Genomic DNA, 13,355 nt, shown 5'->3' with positions numbered 1-13,355 from the left:
GTCATTTGATCCAGGGACATTCTTGGCAGATCAGAAATGCTGACCTGGGGTACAAGTAAGATACTATTTGGATAGCAGACTCTGGCTTAAGTCCAAGCTACATGGCCAGGAAGACTCAGACTTGCACCGTGTGCTGGACTGTAGGGGCTGTTCCATTGGAAGTCTATTTGCAGGAGCACAGAGCAAAGAGCACAGAGTCTTGGGCAGACATGTAACCTTGGGTCTCTGAGGTGTATCTGTGACTCTCTTCTGGAGAGAGGGGAAATGTTTAAAAGAATCCCTCTTTCTGGGTTTGTTTTCTTACAGTGCAACCCCTGTGCCTTGGGATGATGTCTGCAGAACTCCTTTATTTCCTGGGTGGCCACTATGCCTGCCTTAGTTACTTGTTACCATATAAACAAACTATCCAAAATGTAATGACTTAAAATCACAATTAGCACTCACAATTTTGTGTCAGGAATCTGGGCAGGATTCAGTCGGGCAACTCTTCTGCTCCTTGTGCTGTTGCCTGGGGTCACTAGATGCTGTTCAGTCTGGGACTGGAGGGTCTAAGAAGGCTTTGCTCACATGCTTGGTGTTTTGATAGAAATGTCTGGACTACTGGGCTCAGCAGGATCCCTCCCCTTCTCCATGGAATCCCAGGGCCTTCCCATGTAGTCTTTCCAATAGAAGAGTTGGACTTGTTCTCTGGCAGCTCAGAATTCCAAGAGACCAGAGTGGAAGCTGCAATACTCCCTAAGCCTAGGTCTGAAACTGTCATAGCATTGCTCCTACCATACTCGGTTGTTGGAGCAGACATAGGCCAGCCCAGAATCAAAAGGAGGGGGAGTAGACTCTGACTCTCAGTAGGAGAAATCCCAAGGGAATGACAGCCATCACCCTCCCTCTGCCAACAAGCACAGACCTGCAACCAGAGAATCCTAGCTCAAGGGCACCATTAATGGAATGAAAATTGAACTGAGATCTTCTTCCTTAGGAGCTGGGGTGGTTGGCCTCAGCCAGAGCACATATTCTAGAAGTCATGTTCTTCTTTGTACCTCACTGTGATGCTCTACATGATGAGCCATGTTCTTATCCTTGTGCTGCTTCCATCATTCTCTGCGGCTCATCCGAATTTTCTCTGAGTTAAACAGATCATGGGGCTCTCTTGGAATCTTTCACCTCCATAGAGGCTTAACCCATAGAACAGGTCTCTAGTGTCTTCTAAAAAGCCTCACAAATATTCAAACAAGGTTTAATGAGGTACCATCAGAAAAGCAGATTTTTTGGCCACACGAAGAAGGAGGAGGAGGAGGAGAGAAAAGAGAAGAAGGAGAAGGAGGAGGAGGAATTTCATGTTTGAAAAAACATATAAATATTTGGTCAGCTTCTGCAGAGCATTTCAAAGAAAGAATGTTATGTCTAAATCAGAATCTGAACATAAAAGTTCAAAAGATAACATGGTAATGCTTGCTTGGCAACCCCATCTTCCTGATGGAAATGCAAACAGGCAAAGGCAAAGCTTCTTATTCAGAATGGATTGTAAACACTAGGCCCTACCAACATGCTAATTTGAAGATTATTTTATTACTATGTACTCTTCGGGGCTAAATTGGAAACATCTGTCTTCCTGAGAATTAACTGGAAAAAGATTATAGCTGAGCATGAGATGACAAAGACCATTTCAATTGCCTCCTGCTGAAGATAGGTGTCCCTATCTCCTAGATGTTGGAAGTGTGTTTTGTGTGTGTGCACCCCATTATTTCTTAAACTATAATTAAAAACATACTACAAGTGTATAATGCACCCAGACCTCTCTATATGAAACATAAGTTAATTTTTTTTAATTTCCATTTTTCAAAAAAAGCATCTGGAACCAGGTAACCCCAGGCCTTACTGATTTGTGCATTCAAATTAATCATGTTCTATTGACTCCATATCTAGACACTCTGACTCTTCATGTACTTGATTCTCATTGCCTTGAACCACAGGAAAGCCTGTCTTTTCCCAGAATCCCCTTTTCCAATCGTCTCTAAAGTCCCCATGGAAATTATACATGTAACAGATTGTTCCCTAGGCTTTCTTTCTATCTGTCCCAAGGGAGCTTATTTATAGTCAAACTGTCACCTGCAGCTCTCTAGACCCTCTGTTCCAGGGTCAACAGCTCTCTTCATCCTTCTGCCCCATGGACTCTTCTCTGCCTCCCTCCTGTTGCCTCTCCCACACCAACTACCACTGATCTTGGAACCCCTTCACCTCCCACTACCCACAAGTCTTCCACATCTTCATCCTCTGGGAATCTCCTCCTCTGACCTATGGGAAATATGCTTCCTGATCTTCATGACCAGCTCTTGCAGAGGGACTTCTCACACCAAAGTTGTTGAATTCCTAAGCTGGATGTGGTTGTTTTCTTTATATGGAAGCCCTCCTCTTCCTAGCATGCACAGGCGCTAGAAGTTGGAGTGAGGGCTGCTGAAAGGGGAGCCACTGGGTTGAGAATGGGTTGAGAACAGACTCACCCTATACCTGGAACCATTTGTGTCTTGATCAACTGAGCTGCGCTATTCATCCTGTCAACTCTTCCAGCCTTCTTTCTCATCCATTGTTGGTTATGTTTTTCTCAGCAGCCAAAATGTCTTTCCTAGAAATATGGCTTCCTTGAGAGACTCCCCAATCAATAATGGCCATTAGACTCAAGTAAAAAGACCCTCATCCTGAGCCCCATGTTTTAGAGGGCTCAGTTTCAGCTTTCTAGACATGTTCTACCTCAGATAGTGAGGAGTCAATAGGACCAAGGGATCATGCTCACTTAGAGACCATGGTCTTCCATGCTCCAAGTACTCAGGATTCTGGAATCCCTGCCAAGTAGGCCCATGATATCTAGAGTTTGCACACCCTTTTATCTGTCTGTGCCTTAGTACATGCAACCTAGACCTGGGAGGCGTAAGAGGGACAACTGAGGGATACTGTGGACAGAGCTTGAAAATGGGGTCTAGGTTGTCCGCATATGTGCATTTGAACCTTCTTGCAGTGACGGATGGAACTGCATGGGCAAACAGAACCTGGGCAGTACAGAGGTCACATTGCTTCTCCCACACTGTGATGTTTAGAAGGGCAAGTCCAAAAAGTCTAGCAATTCTGAATCTGATCTTAGCCGTCCATGTCATTATGAAAGTACATTTGTCAAAGTTGAAGGATATATTGTATTTGATAGTTTATTGGGTTAATTTATAACTTTGAAATATATGAACATACAGTTGTGGGCCTTCATTGACTCTCTTGCCCTGGTCCTGGCCCATGTCCCTTGAACAGGTCCGTATATGCCTGAAGCTCATCTGTGAATAAGGCTCAATTTATTTCCTTGGAACTCCTGAATCACCACAAATCAAGGGATGTAGTTGAGTGTCTACCTGTAAGGGAATATATTATGATACCTAAGATGATACCCAAGATTGTGTGGTTGAAGGAACATGATCAAGAGCACCAGAGGACCTCTAGGGGGCAGTGTTGCCTAACTCTCAACTCTGGCCCAGTTAAGGAACCCTGATATATCCAGAAAACTTAAAAATGGAGACTGTGTAATTCACCAACTCCTCCCAGATTTTTCCTGCTGCAGCCAGGTGAAATCTTGGCTGTTTCTGAGACTCAGTTTTACAAGACGAAGTTCAGTGGAAGAGGAAGGGCCAGTTTCTCAGCCTTCCTAAGGGCGAATCTGAACATCACTTCTCCTCCTTTTCAGGAAACAATACCCCTCTCCACCTTCCCCACGACCCACCAGGGAAGGCAGTGTAGGGACCAGGCTTCATAGGGACACAATGGGCCCCAGAAGGGAAAAATCTGTTGAGAAATGACTTTCATTCACCCTTTGGTCAGACAAACTCCATGGTCCTGGGGCTCTGAGTTCCTCCAGAGTCTGCCCTAGGTATCATCAATGCTAGTTGCTCTGGGTGAAGTGCCAGGAGGCCCATATTTAAAGGAATCACCATTCACCTCCTGTGTAGACTGAGCTAAGGGTTGATCTAGGCACCAGCCACAGGGATGAAGCACAGAAATTGACTACAGGTACTATATCAGGGCTTTGGAATCAGGGGATCCTATTGCTCCTCCAAAAGCTGACATGAGAAATAACCTTTCCAGGCAAGTTATTCCCACCAGGCTCAATTAACACCTTCAAGAGCATGAGGTCAAGTGGGAGGGAAGAACTTTTGGCTGAGGATCTACTCCATGCCAGACACAATTAGGACTTTATTTAGATAACTTCTTTAGTCCTTGCAGCAACCAAATGGCTGATATCTACAAATCTATGTTTCCCACTTTACAGGTAGGGGACCAAGGTTCAGAGAAATTGTAACAGGACATTAAAACGCAAGTTTTACCCGAAGCATGAAGATAACACATACTCTATTCCAAAGAAAGGTGAGGGACAGCAGTACAAACTTTTCAAGATTGATCATGACTCTTGGATCCCTAAACCACATGAAGAGAAGGGGGTAGGGGCACTGACAAAGAGAGCTGTATAGAGAGAGAGTTCTCAGTGGGCTGTGTGTCCTTCCCTCCCCCATTAGGGTGGGGTAGGGATGCTTTTCCCTCATGTCAAGCCTATGGAAAAGGGCTTTAGTGCTACCACTTAGAAAGCATAATGTGTGTCCCCTGTAGTTTGGGGGTACCCAGAGGACTGGTGTCTCACTCCTGCCTGATAAGTCTGAAGGCGGCAGGGCTGGTTGGTTCTTGAACTGTGGGCAGAGGCTTCTACTGCCCTGGGTGTGCCTGACTAGCCTAAATATGTCATGGTAACAGATGTGTGATGGGCAAAGGATGGGCGATGAGAGAAAGCTAGGGAGGGGATGTCTTAATCCTGCCCTAAAAGGGCTTCCCTAGAGGGGCAAGGGGACCCCTAATAGAAAAAGGCCAGAGAGGTACATCCAGATGCCTAAGGACTTGTGAAGGGGTCACAGAGAACCAGAAATTACAGAGATGTATTCACCCATGTCAAGAGAAAGAAGATGAGAGATCCTAGTGGATGAGGGGTCTCCCAAGAACCTGCAAGAGAAACTTCCAGAGAAATGATCAGCTTTAAACTTTTGCCAAGTCTAGAACATGCCAGTGCTAGATCTCTAGGTCAGTACCAGTCAAGATGGCCAGAAGAAACATGAATCCTGCCTGAATGTTCATCCAAGGGCAGAGCCAGAACAAGGCTACCACTAGGGGCCAAGGGACACAAAAATCAACCTACTTCTGAGGCGCCCAGCTGGCTCCGTACATGGAGCCTGTGACTCTCCATCTCAGGGTTGTGAGTTTGAGCCCCACGTTGGGTGTGGAGATTACTTAAAAATAAAATCTTGAAAAAAAAAATCAACCTACTTCTGATTACATCTCAAAATGATAACAATGATTTTTCCCAAGATAGGGGACTATAGATTATTGTAACTTGTAGACATTTATTCGATCTGTTGTTAGCACTTTCTGTGTGCAAGGCTTCATTTATTTCATTTTGTTTTTTCATGCATTTTTTAGAAGGCTAATTTTAGTGATGCAGGAAACAGAAGTCCACACAAGTGAGAGCTGTCCATGCCTGTTCCCTTGGCAAGCACAATGGGAGGCGGGAATGTGAGTGTCAGGAGTGAGCACTTGGCATAAACCAGCTCTCCACGGGTCTCATCCAGAAAACACAGCTGCATAAGGATGATGTGTGAAAGCAAGGCCTACTGGAAACATCCTTAAGTGTTAACACATGTGACATAAAATGCAAAACTTGAGCTTCAGACTCTTGACCCAAGAATCAAGAGTTTATGAGAGCAGGCTCGAGCAATGCAAAAGAGGGATGTTTGCATCTTAAGGTCTTTTTCCTCTGCGGTGCATTGTACCTATTGTCATGTCAGCCAGGCAACTTACAGAGGGAAAGCATCCCACCGACAGACCCTCTCCTCCCCAAATATAAAAGTATACACAGTAGTCCCCCCACGGTCACCATGTGAGCAGACACAGGTTCAGATATTAAAAAATGATCTCAAGTATTCATGCTTGTGTCTCTAGCCCTCTCTCCAGATTGCTCTTCATACACACACACACACACACACACACACTCTCTCTCTCTCTCTCTTCCCATTCCTCATCCCTCCCCCTTTCCCTGCCCTCCATGGATCAGTATAGTAAATTTGTTCTCCGTTTCTTAGATGCATCACACTCTCTTCAGCCTCTGTACGTACTCCCAGCACCCTTGATAACCACGAAACCCCCCTTAAACCCCAAGTCAGAGTTAGGTACAAACCCCACACATAGTGTATTTCTACACTTGAATTGTCTATCTTTTTGCGTATTGTCTAAACTCTAAGTTCCATGAAAGCAAGAAATGTGTCTTCTGAGCATGTACTTAACAAATAAATAATGAGTACTCTCTCTGTGCCAGGCTCAACTCTGAGTAAAACATCGCCTTTGCTCCCTGTCTGGGATACTGTGGGAGTCTCCCCCAGATTGGCTGACTAGGTGGATAGATAGATGAATAGCTATGGCATTTAGGAACGTGTCAGTTAAGAATGTGTTCAGCTACAGCAAAAATAAAACCTACACAATGACTTAAATAAATAAGGAACTTATTTGACTTGCACAACGAGAAGGTGTAGGTAGGCTGTCCAATGGTGGTAATCCCACAGAGCTGTCAGGGGCTTTGATCTTCCTACTGTCTATTTTTAGTGTGTTTCATGACCACTCGCGAAAAAAATGTGTCCATGTCTTGACCCCTGGTACTTGTGATGTGATCTTATTTGGAAACACGGTCTTCGTAGACGTCCTCATGTTCCGATGAGGTCATTCTGGAGTAGAGTAGACCCTAAATCCAGTATCACTGGTTCCCTTATAAGAAAAGAGGAGACACAGAGGCCATGTGACAACACAGGCAGAGATTGGTGTGATGCTTCTCTAAGCCAAGGAGCGCCAAGGATCGCCAGCAACACCAGAAGACAAAAAGAGGCAAGGAAGGATCCTCCCCTAGAGACTTCAGAGGGAGCATGGCCCTGCTGACACCTCGATTTTGAACTTCTAGCCCTCAGAATGGTGAGAGGATAAACTTCTGGGGTTTTAGTCCACCCGGTTTGCGGCACTTTGTTATGGCGGCCCTGGGAAATTAATAGCGTGTGACTTTGATCTTCATAGTTATAGGACGACAGCTACATTTCTAGGCATCTGTAGTCTGCTCAGGAAAAAAGGGGGGAAGAGCAAAAGTCTGATGGGTCATTCTAGTCTAGACTGCGCCTTCAGGAAGCTTTACCAGAAGTCCAGTCAGTGATCCCGATGAACATCTCACGGAACAGGACCGGGTCACGCGGTCACCCTCCAGCTGCAAGGAAGTCTGGGAAAGGGAGTATTTTTAGTTTTCAAGTGGGATTGTAAATGACTGTGGGCTTGCCAATGCAAAATGACATCATTCATATAACAAGGCCTGTCATTGCCCCGTTCGGGGCACGAGTGTCAATACACCTCCTGCGTCTCTCCTGTCCCCAGTATATCCTTATTTAACAAATAAATACTGCGTGCGCGAGAACGCGTGCTGTGGCCCGGCTGATGGCTAGATTATTGCAATTAGGAATAGGCCTCTCATAAATGGGTAACAGGTGAGAAATATTCCTCTTTTCCCGCTTGTCCCCATGACCAGGGCTGGGAGGAGTCCAGCGAAGGAGCCCCACTTGAGGGAGAGACTGCCCGCCCACAGCTCCCACTCCCTCAACCACGGAGGTCTCTCTGACCGCAAGCTGCTCTCTTCATCCCCTGGTAAAACTTGGAAACAATCACTGAGCCACAAACTCAGCTATTCAGACCAGGTCAGAAGTACCTGCAACCCCTTAGAGTTTGGCTTTGAGCTTTGAAAATGATACATGTCAGAAATATAATATCCTAAAAAAATCCACAATTAGAATATACACTAGAATAGAACAACAAATAGAATATAGATTAGAAATGAAAAGTCTTTTACCAGAAACCCCCATCACCTGCCCCCAGTCACATGTCCCTTAGCAGATGCAATCACTAAGAACAGTCTCTGTGTGGGGGTGCCTGGGTGGCTCAGTCGGTTAAGCGTCTGCCTTCTGCTCAGGTCATGATCTCAGGGTCCTGGGGTCGAGTCCTGCATGGGGCTCCCTGCTCAGTGGGGAGCGTGCTTCTCCCTCTCCCTTTGCTGCTGCTCATGCTTGCTCTCTCTCTCTCTCTCTCAAATAAATAAATAAGATGTAAAAGAAAAAAAAAATGGTCTGTGTGTTTCTTCCAGTTTGCACTCATCTGTGCATTTACATACATACACCACACACACACACACACCGCTGACGGTTTGCATATTTCATAAATGCAATTACACTGCCACCCATTTATTTCATTTGACAATAGGTCTTGGTATTGCTTGCAAGGATTTTCTCTGATTTATTTAAGTCCTCCTATACTGGACGTAGGTGGCGCGGCAAACGATGTAGAGCACAGACTCGCGCCAGACCGCCTGGGGTCCCGCCCCATCCCCCACCCCATCCCACTGCAATTCTGTCTCCTGCTAGCTCGAGGCCACGAATAAACTGCCTCTTCACTATTTTGTGTCCTTCATCTGGACAATGAGGCTCATGAAAGCATTTGCAGGGTTGTCACAGGGGATTAAGTGAGTTCATTTATGTAAAGTGCTTCGGCAAGTGCTGACCCCCAGGAGGCTTTCTCTAAGTATTAGCTGTTATTCACAGTAAAGCCAATATTTCCCATTTTTCTACAATAATATTTTAGCAATCAACTTGTAGGCAGTTCTGTGTGAGCATTTCTATGGGATAGGTTTCTATTCCTAGAAGTGGAATTGCTGTATTCAAAGACATACACATTTAACTTTGCTAGACGGTACAAAGCTGTGTCTCCAAAAGAGAGAAAATGTGTGCACGAGTGTGTATTTATTTGCACCTGAGCCAGGACTGATGTTATCTCCAGTCTTTGGCAATCTGTGGGTTGAAATGGTGTTTTGATGTTTTATTTTGCACTCCCCAGATTACCATGAAAAGTGTCGATACCTTTTCACAAGTTCGTGAACCATTCTCCACCCTTGGTCCCCTTTTTCTTCTTCTGTGAATCCACCAGCCACAAATTTTACCGATTTTGACATTGCGTTACTTTTCTTTTTCTTAATGATTTGAATTTGCTTGCCATATTTCATGGCTAATAACCTTTAGCGATTATACATGCTACCCAGATTTTCACCCAGTGAGCTTTGTGCCTTTTATTAGTCTACCATACAAAATTATCACGTGTTAAGTGGTCAGTTACAACAGTCTTTTCCTTTGGCATTTTGTGTCTTGCTTAGGGAAGCTTTTCCCACCTCAGCATATGGAAAACAGTCCTCATTATCCAAGGATAATGGTTACCAAGGAAACAATGAAAAAAAAAAAAAGTTTGGGTTGAAATTTTATCTGGAACAGTAAAATTAAATAAGTGTTTCTTATATCTAGCAACATTTCCATTATAATTTGAACCATAAACTACTTTTCAAAATGAACAAGAAATAAATCAGGCTTTTACAGAGGGGGATCGTTTTTCTGATTGAAATCTGTGATTGTGTAATATAGCAATTACAGACTTCAATCAGAAAAAATAAAATTTTACAAAAATATCTGCAGACAGCATCAGTTCTCCCACGGGATTCTCTCAATCCTTTGATGTTCAAATCATCCCCTTTTGAAGAATCTGTCCTGATTTGCTTATAAACTTTCTCTTCTTCATTCCTTAACTGGTCTCCTGCTGCCGGGGCCTCTTCTGCTTAGGGCTATGCCTGAGATCTGAGCAGGGATCCAACATCATTTTCATCAGCTGCATGAAAAGCCCTACCCCTTACCAGGTTTGCATTGTCATTGTGCAGCCCGTTGGCTTTGGCACGAGATCGCTGAGTGTTTACAACCCCAGATTCCAATCAGAGATATTTGGTCTCCGGGACAGATGTTTGAGCAGAGGAAGATTTTTACATGTGGCCAGTCCATTACTTAATATTTTCATGGTGTGTCTATTTCTGCTTTTTTGTGTAACTCTATAACTTCAGAAACTCAGATAATGAAGACTGGAATAATGAAGACTCCTGGAGTCTGGCATTCCATTTAAGTGACCCAGTACTAAGGGTGTAGACTGAGCACTATTCTAAGCGCAATAAATAAGACACTGTAGCAGTCAGGGTTGTCTGGAGAAATAAGTATAGATATTTATAGGACAAATATAGATAGATATATAGATACATCATAGGTAGATACTTAGATAGATACATACATACATACATAGAAAGATACATAGATACATACATACATGGAAAGATACATAGATAGATACATACATGGAAAGATACATAGATAGATACATACATACATGGAAAGATACATAGACACACAGATACATGCATACATACATGGATAGATGCATAGATAGACACATACATACATACATATATACATGCATACATACATATTTACTCTGAGGAATCAGCTCATGTGATTCTGGAGGCTGTGAAGTCCTCTGATCTATCGTCTGCAAGCTGGAGAAGCAGGGAAGCCAGGGGGGTAAGCCCTCGTCCGAGGGAAGAAGATGGCTGTCCCAACTCAAGCACTCGGGCAGAAAGACTGACTTTTCCCTTTCTCCACATTTTTGTTCCATTGGGGCCCTCACAGATTGGAAGAGCACCACCCACACTGGGGAGGGTGATCTGCTTTACTCAGGCCCCTGATTCCAACGCTAATCCCTTCCAGAAACACCCTGAGAGTCATACCCAGAAATAATGTTTCACCAGGTCCCTGAGCCCAGTGTGCCCGGGAAGCGGACACATAGCACTAAGCATCACAGCACATCTGACGGCCATACCACACCTGTGCTGTGTGCTTTTTCTACTGAAGGGACAGTACACACCGAAAGACCTTCGCCCCTAACCCCGCCCTCCACCAGCCTACATCCTCCTAATCATTCCAATGAAACCCTGAAAGTTTATTTCCAAAAACATCAGGGACAAATCACACTTAATACCCGTGAGAAAGTAAAATCCTGATCGGGGTAAGAGGAAAGTTCAGAAATGCATTACATAACGAACAGATGGCCCTCATTCTCTCACCTGACAAGCAAGCAGATGGGGGTCAAGCTGGAAAGAAGACAAACCCCACCCTGTTCCAGCTCCAGCATTCTACAGTTCTGCATCTCACCGTCCTGAGCCAGGGACTGACTGGTGTTAGACCAACTTCCCAAGTACGCTGTGTTCAACAACTGGCTCTGAGTCTTTGAGGATGTCAAAGTTCAAAGACAATGAGCTCTCCACCTCCAGCCTCCATGTGGTGGGCCCTACCCACCACCTAGACCTCTGGCTGGGGAAAGGAGATCACTCCCCACGTTTGACACCTGAGCCTAGGTGAGCATGATTCTATGTCAACTTGCCTGGGCCACCATCCCCAGAGAGTTGGTCAAACATTATTCTGAATGTTTCTGTGAGGGTTTTTGGATGAGATTAACATTTAAATTAGGAGACCATGAGTAAAGCAGATTATCCGCCATAATAGGGGTGGGCCTCATCTAATCAGTGGAAAGCCTGACTAGAGCAAAAAGACTGACCTTCCCAAGCAAGCAGGAATTCTGTCAGCAGATGGCCTTTAGACTTGAATTGCAACATTGGCTCTTCCCTGGGTCTCCAGGCTGCCAGCCCATCCTCTAGATCTTGGACTTGACAGCCTCCATAATAGAATGAGCCACTCCTTCAAAGAAATCTCTCTCTATAAATCTATACAGATCCTATTGGCTCTGTTTGTCTGGAGAACCCTGACTGATACTGTGAGTCAGGCCAGGCTTTCTGGTCCACTCATACAGGTATAGTTTGGAGAAGGATGTAGGAGGCCCCGGTATATTCTGTAATCTCCCATTGCAGGGCCAGGTACTTGCATTGTTGCCAGTAATCAAATCAATGTTTCAATCCCCATTTGGGCTCCTTGCATCTGTTCTCTATCAATTAAAGGAGGAAGGAAGATGAGCAGTGGGCACCCTTAACCTTAGGCATTTATCCCAACTGGTTTCAAAAAGGATCTCAAAATCATTCGCACAGTTATATAAATGACAGGAGCCTCACGTATTATTTTTTTCAAAGATACCTGAATTTCACAAGGGGACAAATATCACTGGTTCTCCTAGTGGCTTTGTTTTTCTTCTTTATACTTTTGTGATTCTTTCATACATTCCTCAGTTAGTGGGTATAGTTTTTGCATTGGAAAAATTAACTCAAATATAAATTGACTGTGTTTCACCACCTCCACCTCCCCAAAATCGTTAGTTTTCCCCTTGTGTTTGATATTGAGCTGCCTGGCATCCCAAACTAAAGCTGGAGTTCAACCTCTTTGCTTTCACACATTCATGTATTCATCAGTAGATTCGCTGAACACATTTTTACGCAGCACCCCCGTGCTCACGTGTTCTGGGCATCCTAACAGGTGCTGGGCCCTCTGGACTTAGTTAGCCCCGAGTTCATATCCCAGTTCTGCCCAGGACAAGTCCTGCAAGCTCAGTCTAGTCACTTAATCTCTCTGTGCCTGGGTGTTTGTTGGTGTAAGTAAAAAAAAGGCCAAACAGTAGATGAAGTGAGTTGGACAGTGAAGCATTTAGGGCAAGGCTGGGACATTGTAAGCTCGCACTTCATATTCAGTTATTATCATTCCAGACGTTGCTAAGGGAATAGCTTTGGTGGGGGAAAGTGAAAGAGGTTTCTGTCTGTTGGTCTCCATTTTCAGAGCGAAGGGGGAAGTGGTCAAGCTGTCATTTTGAGGGAAGCAAACAACACTCGAAGAGGGAAGTTAGAGGGATGGAGGGTAGTGATGGGAGTCCATACACCTCCAGCAGCACCAGGCTGGATCTCGTGGTAACCTCCAGGGCACAGGGCTGGGAACAGGGAGAAAGACCTGGATTAGCCCAGACTGGGTTTCAGCTGGGTGTGATCGAGGGCCATCAGAAACAAGGATGTGGGCTAGAGAGGGGGCGGTGGGACAGAGAGAAGCAGGAATGTTGCGCCCTGCTTATTTCTGTAGAGGACACCAGACTCTTCCATAACCAGCTGGAGCCAGCCCACTGGCTTCGTGCACGAGGAAGGCAGCATCCCTTTTACTTTCCAAACTGAATTCGGCTCAGGCTGCAACATGCCAGATTAGCAGGAAGTTCAACATCTCCCGCTTGTGGCTTCCCGCCAACGTCTTAGCATCGTCCACCACCCCCCCCCCAAGCCCCCCATGTGCTTATTAGTGTCTCCAAAGCCGGTCCCCTCCGGTCGCATGAAGCAAAACAGAGACAGATGCCCCCGGGGCTGAAGGAAACCACAGCCACCCCCAGAACTGGGCTGCTCCAGATTTAGCTGCTCGGCCAGG

This window comes from Halichoerus grypus, chromosome 9, assembly GCF_964656455.1.
Source record: "Halichoerus grypus chromosome 9, mHalGry1.hap1.1, whole genome shotgun sequence".
NCBI lineage: Eukaryota > Metazoa > Chordata > Mammalia > Carnivora > Phocidae > Halichoerus > Halichoerus grypus.
Note: the sequence above shows the minus strand (reverse complement) of the source record.